Raw genomic sequence first — 9,645 nt, forward strand, 5'->3', positions numbered from 1 at the left:
AAAAAAAATAAAATAAAAAGTTAAGTCAATCAATCAATCTGAATGGAAATGAATATGCAACATGTAAAAGTATGTGGGATACAGCTGAAGTAATGCTGAGAGGAAAATGTATACCACAAATTGTTTATATTAGAAAATAGTAAAAAGTGGGATGCCTGGGTGGCTCAGTCATTAAGTGTCTACCTTTGGCTCAGGTCATGATCCCAGGGTCCTGGGATCGAACCCCACATCGGGCTCCCTGCTCAGCGGGGAGCCTGCTTCTCCCTCTCCCACTCCCCCTGCTTGTGTTCCCTCTCTCGCTGTGTTTCTCTCTGTCAAATAAATAAATAAGAAATCTTTAAAAAAAAGAAAATAGTAAAGGTCTCAAATCAATAATCTAAGTTCCTACTTAAATAAACTAGGGGGAAAAAACAAAATAAATCAAAAGCAAGTGGGTGAAAAGAAATAAGAAGGAACAGAGATCAATGAAGTTGAAAAGAGAAATTCAATAAAAAATCAGTGAAACCAAAAGCTGGTTCTTTGAAAAATCAATGAAATTTATTGTGTAGTATGACTTATGAAAAGAGAGAAGACACCAATTAGCAACATGAGGAATAAAATAAAGTCCATCATTGCAGATCTTATAGCTATTAAAAGGAAAATAAGGGAATGTAACAAATAATTTATGTTCATAAATTCTACAACCTGGAAGACATGAACCAATTCCTTGAAAATCACAAAATACAAAATCTCAACAAAGATGAAATACATCATTTGAATAGTACTATAACCATTAAAGCCTTTTAATTTGTAACTAAGAAGCTCTCCAAAAAGAAAAATCTCCAGGTTGATTTCACTGGAGTTCTACCAAACAATAGAGAAGAGTTAACACCAATTGTACACAACCTCTTTCAGAAAATAAAAGAGGGAGGGATACTTCCCCACATGTTTAAAAGGCCAGACTTATCTTAATACCAAAACCAGAAGACAGTACAAAAAAGAATACTGGAGCTTAAGGCTTCACAAGAGGAATCCTGAAGCTTAACAGCAGAATGTTTTAACATCTCTTAGTCTTCCCAATTTATATGCAGTTGTTTCTGTGTACTTTAGTTTTTTATTTATTTTATTTTATTGTCTCTAACCCCAAGGAACATTATTTTTATTATTATTAGTATTATTATTATTATGTTTACCATATGTTTGCTAACATTTCCCCCCATAAATTATCATTCTTTTTTCTCTTTATTCCTTTTTTTCATTCACTGATTATTTTTCCTTCTTGAAGTATGTCATTTAGCACTATCTTTAACAGTATTCTACTCAGAGGTGACTTTGTGTTGATCTTTATATTGCCCTTGTTCTTGAATCTAATTTTGGCAGGCACACCATTCTCAGTTGACATTTCTTTTCTTTTGGAACTTTGAAAATTTTATTCTTCTGTCTTCTAATTTTCCTTGTTTCTACTTAGAAGTTTTCTGATAGTCTAGTTATTATTTCATTTAAGATGCCCTCTTGTCTCTCTAGCCACATTTAAGATCTTCTCTTTGTGTTTGGTGCTCTGAAAATTCACTGGAATAGAGGTAATGGGCTTTTTTGTTGTTGTCACGCTTGGTATATATTCAGCTATTAACTCTACCAAAATATTGTTTCTTTTTTAAAGATTTATTTATTTGTTTATTTATTTGAGAGAGAGAGACAGACAGACAGACAGAGATAGCAACAGAGATCAAGAGTGAGTGGGGAGGAAAGGGAGAAGTAGGCTCCCTGCTGAGCAGGAAGCCCAACTCGGGGCTCAATCCCAGGACCGTGGGATCATGACCTGAGCCGAAGGCAGAGGCTTAACCGACTGACCTACCCAGGCGCCCCCAAAATATTGTTTCTATTCCAATTTTTTAATTCTTTTTCCTTGCCTTCAGTTTAGACATACATTAGAATTCTTCAGTCAATTTTTCATATCTTTTAAACTTTCTTTCACACTTATCATCTCACTCTAGCTCCAGCTACTTCTTGTGTGATTTCTTCAGAACAGTCTTGCATTTTACTAATCTCTCATCATTCTTTTTAACTAATCAGGGAGTTTTTAATTATAGTGATTATATTTTTCATGTCTGAAAGTTTTATATTTTAAATTATGTCTCCTTATTTTTTATAGTCTTTTCTCCTTGGTCTCAGTGTTGTTCTGGTTTCTGTGACTCTCTTTCATGGTGGTAATTTTTTCTAGTAGTTTTGGTAAGTTTTAATTGTGAGCTCATACGTGTAGTTCAACTTAATAATGCATAAGGACACCAAATGCTCTCCTTTAAGATTTTATTTATTTATCCGAGAGAGAGAGATCACAAGCAAGGGGCAGGGGTAGAGGGAGAAGCAGACTCCTCACTGAGCAGGGAGCCCAATGTGGGACTCGATCCCAGAACCCTGGGATCATGACCTGAGCCAAAGGAAGATGTTTAACTGACTAAGCCTCCCAGGTGCCCTGAAATGCTCTCCTTTAAAGAAGATTTGCATTTACTCTTGTTAGGATCCAGGGAGCACTGTTGGTTTAGGAACACTCTTGGAGGTTTAAATTTTAATGTAGAATTTATCCTTTAGAGCCAACCCATGAGATCACGGTGGACAAATCCCAGCTTCATATATGTGGCTGCTGGTAACTGATACTTCAGGACCAACTTTACATACTTAACATTTTTCTTAGTACTGATGTTTAGTTTCCAAGAACTAAGTACCATGACTATGACAGCATGCTTTAAAAAATGGCAGCCATTCTTCCTTGAAAAAGCCAGGAGACTAGAAGACTAGTGAAGTGAGCTCTGTTCTATCTTCTGTGTTCTGGGGTTCTGGGGCACCATGGTGACAGCTTTAGGGTCTTGAGGGGAGAACTGGGTGTCTGTTCTACATGGAGTCAATTATAAATTTGTATGTGATCGATATTGTCTTATCTCCTTTGTTAGTGAGAAATAGTTAATAAGTGGCCTTTGTTAAAACATAACACATTTTCTGGGAATAAAAATTCATTTTTGGAATCCCCGACAAGTTCTGAAGAGCATTATAAAGAGCACATGAATCATGCCATTTCAAGTCTTCATGCTAATGATGTTTGCACGCCTGGATTCTAAGTAATGACACATGTCGTCTGTGTCCACTTGCAGTTTGAAAAAACTTACTGTAAGCTAAGAAGATTATTAAAAGATGTAGAAAACCAGATGGTTTCATTTATACAATTTTACATGAAAATAAACCAAGAATAGATTATTTTTTGTCATTTGGATATTTGCTTGTGCCTCTCCCCTATTTTTCCTAATAATAATTTTATGATTCATGAGTCAGTGTTAATGGCAGGTTTTGTGCCTGGGTCTTGCCAAAGCAAAAGAACCTTGCGTACCTAACAGCAAGGAATCTGGTTCACCAGTCTCCCTTTCACATAAGCATGAACCTCTGTACTTACTTCCTATCCCCCTCCTCTTTGGCAGGGACGAATGTGGATATTGATTACAGATTGGGCTACATTCCCACTGACCCAGGAACTCTGGAACAAGCCTCTGGTGCTTGCATATGCAGTGTAACGGTAGTTCTAATTGGGCATCATTTGGGATTCAGACACAACTGACCACATCTAGAAAAGCAATGGGGTGAGCCTCTTGAAGAGAGTGTGAGTACCTCCTGGGAGAGAAATGAACCAAAGGAAGTGAAACCAGGCATGATAACTGAGTCCCAGTGAGCAGGTCTAGGTAGCGGGGCAGGTGATCCCCAGGTGCGAAAGCTCTGTCCTGATGTGTTTCCCTTTGTCCAGCCCACTTGCACTCACACTGGCCTTTGTGAGGGCTATATGAGTGAAGACGGAGACAGCTGGGACAGAGATTGCTTGCAAATATTAGAGCTGTGCCTTGAACATACCTCTTAAATCTAGCCCCTTGGCCTTCTACCTAGAAACCCAATCACTGCAACAGTTATCAACCCAAAGCAAAAGGGGCACCTGCATCCTTTTTAGCAAGACAGCATGCTGTGCAGAGAAGACCCCAGATGCCTTCCTGTAGTGTAAAGAAAGCCATTTCTGCTCCCAGTCAAGGCTTAGTGTGTGGTGGGAGAAGTGTGATCTGGTGGCTTAGACAGGGGTCAGCAAACTTTCTGTAAAGGGCCAAGAATATGTATTGTAGGCTTTGCAAGCCATATGGTTTTGGTTGCAACTACTCAACTCTGCTGCTGTAGCTGGAAAGCAGCCATAGACAGACCGTAAGGAAAGGGGTGTGGTCGTAGCACAACAAAACCCAGACCGCAGTGAGCCAACCCCTAGCCTCCAGGATGGATTGTGGAGCTACCCATCCCCGCACTGTCACTGGTGGGCAGGCTTCTGTCTGTGAAGTGTGCTCCGTCACTGACCATGTCTCAGGGTCCTCGTGAGGTTTGAATGCGGGGCAGGATGGGGTGGTGGTTAATGTCACTCCCTAGGTCTGAGATCGTAAGCAGGCACTGTAACTTCTCACTATCCCTTTTCCTTGACTGTATAATTGAGATCATGAAGATAACAGCTCTCACTATCTCAGGATTTGTTGTGGGGAAAATGAGCTGAAGTGTCTAATGCCATGCCTGGTACAGAGGTATTATGATTCCTGTCATGAAAGACGGTGCTGGAGAGGACACATGTGAGTGTTAGTTTAGGGAAACAAGCAGAGTGGGGTGGGGAGGTGGATGGTTTAGGACCCGTCAGGGGCTTTGAGAGCCCTGCCAGCCCAGGTGAAAGGCAGTGTGTCCTGCTCCACAGGAGGCTGCTTCGCTCGGCACTCGCAAGTCTCTCTGACGCCACGTGCCTGTGAGACTTCAGTCAAGAGAGACAACCTCTCCTGCCAGCAGCCATGTGCCCCCACAGCAAGACGAGCTGGCCCCATGGCATAGCTGGTGGGTTCTTGCTGAGCCGAGGTGCCGAGTGGAGACCACAGGCAGAAAGTCAGGGATATACGGCCAGTAGGAGCCGAAGCAGGATGGAGTCGGCAAAAACCACTATGTGCCTTGAGCAGTACTTGGGCCAACAGAAGGCACCCACCGCTTTCACACCAAATGCCAGCAGAATATGAGGCAAATGAGAGGAAAAGGCTACTGCTTGAGAAGCAGAGGGCACAAGTGGGGGTGCATCCACCTGCCTCCATCACAGGGGGTGCATACCTCGGAGCATCTGGGGGAGCCACTCATGGTGGCAGGAGGAAGGAGGGAAGGCAAGTGTCTAGGTGGTTCCCCAGAGAGACTAACCTATTGGATTATACTTTAAGCTGGACAGAAGGACAAGACTGTTATCCTTTGCTAATCCCAACTTTCTAACCCAAGGCTTATGAGGAAGATGGAATCAGTCTTGAGCCTAGTAAAGGGGATACATATCCTCAGTTTATTCAATCTGATTAAACTTTGTGTTTCTTCTTCACCACTTACACTAACACTTACACTAACATAAGTTTAGGGTACAAATAGCAAGGCTTTGGGACTTTCCTGAGAGTAACTAACACAGAACAGAGAAGAAGGTGTTTCCATTAGGACTTGGCAACAAAGCTGCCTTAGGCTATAGATCTCCAGGGCTTCTGAGCTCCAGCATGTAGGGGTAAACCTGTAGTGTAGACACAATCTTGCCCTGAAACATGGTCAGAAGTTATGGTGGCATTGTGTGGTTTTATGATGGTTGGTCCAAACTGTTTCTAACCTCCTATGAAACAGGCATCTTTGCAAGATTCCTTAACTCCAGTAAAATTTGTGTTTTGATTGTTAACATGACCCTATCTCCATTCACAGGTTAGCAAGGCATTGTATGTTATTCTGATGCTATAATTTCATAATTATACACTTGGTGTGTGACACGGTCCCTCTCCTTCCCTCTTCAGTGGTTCCTGAAGGGACTATGTGTGATGTAGAGGGTTCCTTGACCATTGGTGGAAACCATGATTAGTGTGTATTATCCATTGTTGGTCAGAGGGACTGATGGTGTTCTATAGGAAACCTCACAGCATTCATGCCACCACCCAAGCGGGATACGCTCAGAGCCTCAACTCTAAACATAAAGTGAATCTTCTCCTCAGAGGGGGTTTAAATTGCCATCTCCATAACCACAAATACATGAGAAATCTGCAAAGAGAACTCAAAAGTCAAAAGGACCCAGCTACTAAGCCAAAGAAAAGAAAACTGAAACAAGACAGAGCCACCATCTTGAAGAGCAAACTATAAAGAAGGACAGACTGCCACTCAAGTAATCTGATTAACAAGCTAGTATATAAACACCATACTTGGAATAAATATGTGAACAGTAGCCAAGAACTTTCTGTAATTTCTACTAAGAACCCAGGCTGAAATGATCAAAACCATGAGTGCCCTGTAGCTGCCGTTATAGTTACTGAAGAACCCACGTTCACCAGACACATTAATGCCTCACTTAAATATGCACAGTATAGATGGTCATACAGTACGTTCACAGTGCTGGATGCAGTTCTCATTAAATAATCTAGAATCAGTCAAATCCTGAGTTACAGAAACCTTCTACAGATTTTTCTTGAGAAACTGGACTGAGCGGATTATACCTGGATATGAGAAATACATGTTTAATGGGAAATGTTTAAATGCAATAATACAAAGGTAAGTAGGACTCCCTCCATTGTTTATTTTACTGGGGTCGATCTATGTCAGGGAATGCATCCAAGATCACCAGTGTGAGTAATGGAAGAATAGACAACACATGTGTGCTTAGCAGGCTGTCTCTTGATGGCGTGAATGTTTATTTTCAAAGGAAATTTCTCATGGCTTTCCTTATGCTCCAGGAGGAGCAGAGCCATGTCTCCCTTCCTCACAGAACTCCATACCCTGCTCCTGCTGGAGAGGACGTAGCAGGTTCTCAGTAAATGTTTGCTGATCAAACAACAGGAAAGAGGAGCTGCTTCATAAAAATGGGTCACAAGTTAGGCTTTGTAATTTTAAATCTGTACAAGTTAACTTTTAATGGAAATTTTGGGGCCTCTCCTGAAAGAAATTGGCAAACCTTGAATCCACAAAGATTTTGGTCCAAGTCAGTAACACCATGAGCCCCGAGCTTGGGTGTCCATGAAGGGCAGTGCTCCTCTGGGGGGAAGGGCAGACACAGAGGAGACAATGATGGACACATGCTGAGGGTCCTTCAACAGACTTCACACCCGCAGCACTGAGCACGCAGTCCTCAGATCGCCGCTCGTGCAGGTCCCTGCTCCAGACGAGGGGGAGTCCCCAGCCCGCAGCACTGAGCACGCAGTCCTCAGATCGTCCCCACACACCCACAGCCGCTCATGCAGGTCCCTGCTCCAGACGAGGGGGAGTCCCCAGCCCGGCGCCCTTGTCCTCGGCCCTCGGGCCCCAGACCCTGGAGCCCGCGGAGTGACCGGCTCCCTGCTGATGGCTGGGCCTCTACCTCTTCTGTTCTAACCGTCACATTTATGGGAATTCAGATTAAAAGGAAAATTGCAAGCAGAAAAAGAGGTTAGAAAACCTTCACAGGGTTTACCGATTTTACTCTGGGCTTTATCACAGGCGGGCTCCGTGCCAGATCATGTCAGCTCTTGGAAGACCATCCGAACTCTTTACAAACTGCAAACAGAAGAGGGGAACAACGCACACTTTGTTCAGGTCATTTTGAATTTGCTTCAAGTGAACGCAGCATCCTGCTTCTTGGTACGGAACACACGCCAAACTTGTAACTTGCCAGAGCTCACCAGAGAAAAATGGGACTCTTGTCTCTCGGCCCCCTGGCATCTGGGCGTAGATTTATGATGATCTCCGGGTTTCTCCTTGCTCCTTCTGCTGGTGTTGAGAGCGTGAGTGATGAGCGTTGGTGATGTGGGGGTGATGAACACATCAGGGAGGAGGGTCCCTGCCAGCGCCCCAGCACGCATGTGCTACCCGGCATGGCCCGGGGCCGTGGAAGTGACCTCCAGGACACTCACCAGAATTGGCACAAAGCCCAGCTCGGTTCTCAGCAGCCTGGCAACCAGTTGTGGACTCGCCCTTCCCCCCAACCAACGAGATAGTACTGAGTCATAGGATTACAAGATACGCTGAAATTTCCAAGCAATTATATCAGAACTCCATAACAGAATGGATTATAAAATAATTCAACTCAAAACACAGAAGATTTCTTTTTTTAATACAGAAGATTGAAATTCTATTTTACTTAGTGGTTGTAAAGGATCTCCCTGATTGGCTTTCTTTTATGAAACATTTATTTCATGGTAGAAAGAATACTAGCTCACAAATCAGATGAACCTGATTCAGTGTATTAGGAACTTAGTTTAATACTTGTGAGATAATAGGAAAAAAAAAAATATATACATAGGTCTCTGACCATCAGTTCCTGGCACAGAGCTCCTAAAATCCTTGTGAGTTCCTAAGGGATAAGAGAACTGGGAACACCTCCTGTTCTGACGAGGTGACTCTTGGGGGGCAGGGGCTCCTGGATGAGGCATGGTCACCAGAAAGAGCCACCTCAGTTAGAAGCTTGGAGTTTTGAGCCCCACCCCCAACCTCCAGAGAGGGGAGGGGCTGGAAATGGAGTTAAGGATTGATCACCTGTGTAAAGAAGCCTCCATAAAATCCCAAAAATACAGGATTCAGGAGCTTCAAGGTTGGTGAACACATCCACCGTCCAAACCGGGAGGGCGACCCTCCCAAACCTCGCCGTATGTGCCTCTCCATCTGGTGCTCGTCTGTGTCCTTTATCACATCCTTTAACAGACTCGTCAACTGGGGGCACCTGGGTGGCTCAGTCGGTGAAGCGTCCGACTCTTGGTTTCGGCTCAGGTCGTGATCTCAGGGTCCTGAGGCCAAGCCCCACACTGGGCTCCCAACTCAGCACGTTCGGTGGGAGTCTGCTTGGGATTCTCTCTCCCTCTGCCTCTGCCCCTCCCGCTCGTGCTCGCTCTCTCATTCTCTCAAATAAATAAATAGATCTTCATAAAAACAGACTGGTAAACTGGTGAATAAGCATTTCCCTGAGGTCTGCAGGTCGCTCTAGCAAATCCGTCAAACCCGAACGGGGGGTGTGGGTCCCTCCGGTCTGCGGCCGGGTTGCACAGAACCTGGGGGACCCGCAGACCCACTGCTGTGGTCGGCGTGTGAAGGGGACGCCGTCTCCCGGGCCTCGGCCCCTCGCCTGTGGGGGCTCCAGGCAGACAGCGTCAGAACTGGGTGCAACCGTAGGGCACCCGGCTGGCGTGCCGCAGGCTGCCCGGTGTGGGGGGGACACCGCACGCGTGGGGTGACCCGAAGGGCCAGAGGCGAGGTGTTCCGTGTGAAGGCAAAGGACACTCACACAGGAGTGAGAATGGATGTTGTTTTCCTGACACAGGTGGGAAGATTAAGATTTTTTCAATACAGGACCCAATTCCAGTTTCCCCATGTGTGCAAGGAAATAAGAAAGCTTACACACTTCTCATGTTCTGAACAGAAATTCCATTTAACGAGAACACAGAATCCAGAAAAACCTTAAATCAGAGCCCCAAATGGCATCAGAATTACCTGGGTTGCTTGAGAAAATGCAGATTCCCGAGTTTCCTTACAAGTCTTAGTTTTTAAAGAGGAAACTAATGTAAGTAATTTTTTCAAATAAATACATTTATAAAGAAATGTTGATTCTCCTTACCCTTCAATAAAAGTCTCAACAATGTTAGGGTACCG

General features: G+C 44.0%; 1 long non-coding RNA gene across 1 annotated transcript; it reads right to left on the reverse strand.

The window, feature by feature from the left end:
- Positions 1-310: 310 nt before the first annotated feature.
- Positions 311-7,821, reverse strand: LOC116634302. Its single transcript, XR_004299929.1, has 3 exons — positions 7,686-7,821; positions 7,478-7,560; positions 311-335 (listed from the first exon to the last, which is right to left on the reverse strand). It is a non-coding gene; the product is annotated as an uncharacterized LOC116634302 (long non-coding RNA).
- Positions 7,822-9,645: the final 1,824 nt, after the last annotated feature.

This window comes from Phoca vitulina, unplaced genomic scaffold (assembly GCF_004348235.1).
Source record: "Phoca vitulina isolate PV1807 unplaced genomic scaffold, GSC_HSeal_1.0 scaffold9, whole genome shotgun sequence".
Lineage (NCBI taxonomy): Eukaryota > Metazoa > Chordata > Mammalia > Carnivora > Phocidae > Phoca > Phoca vitulina.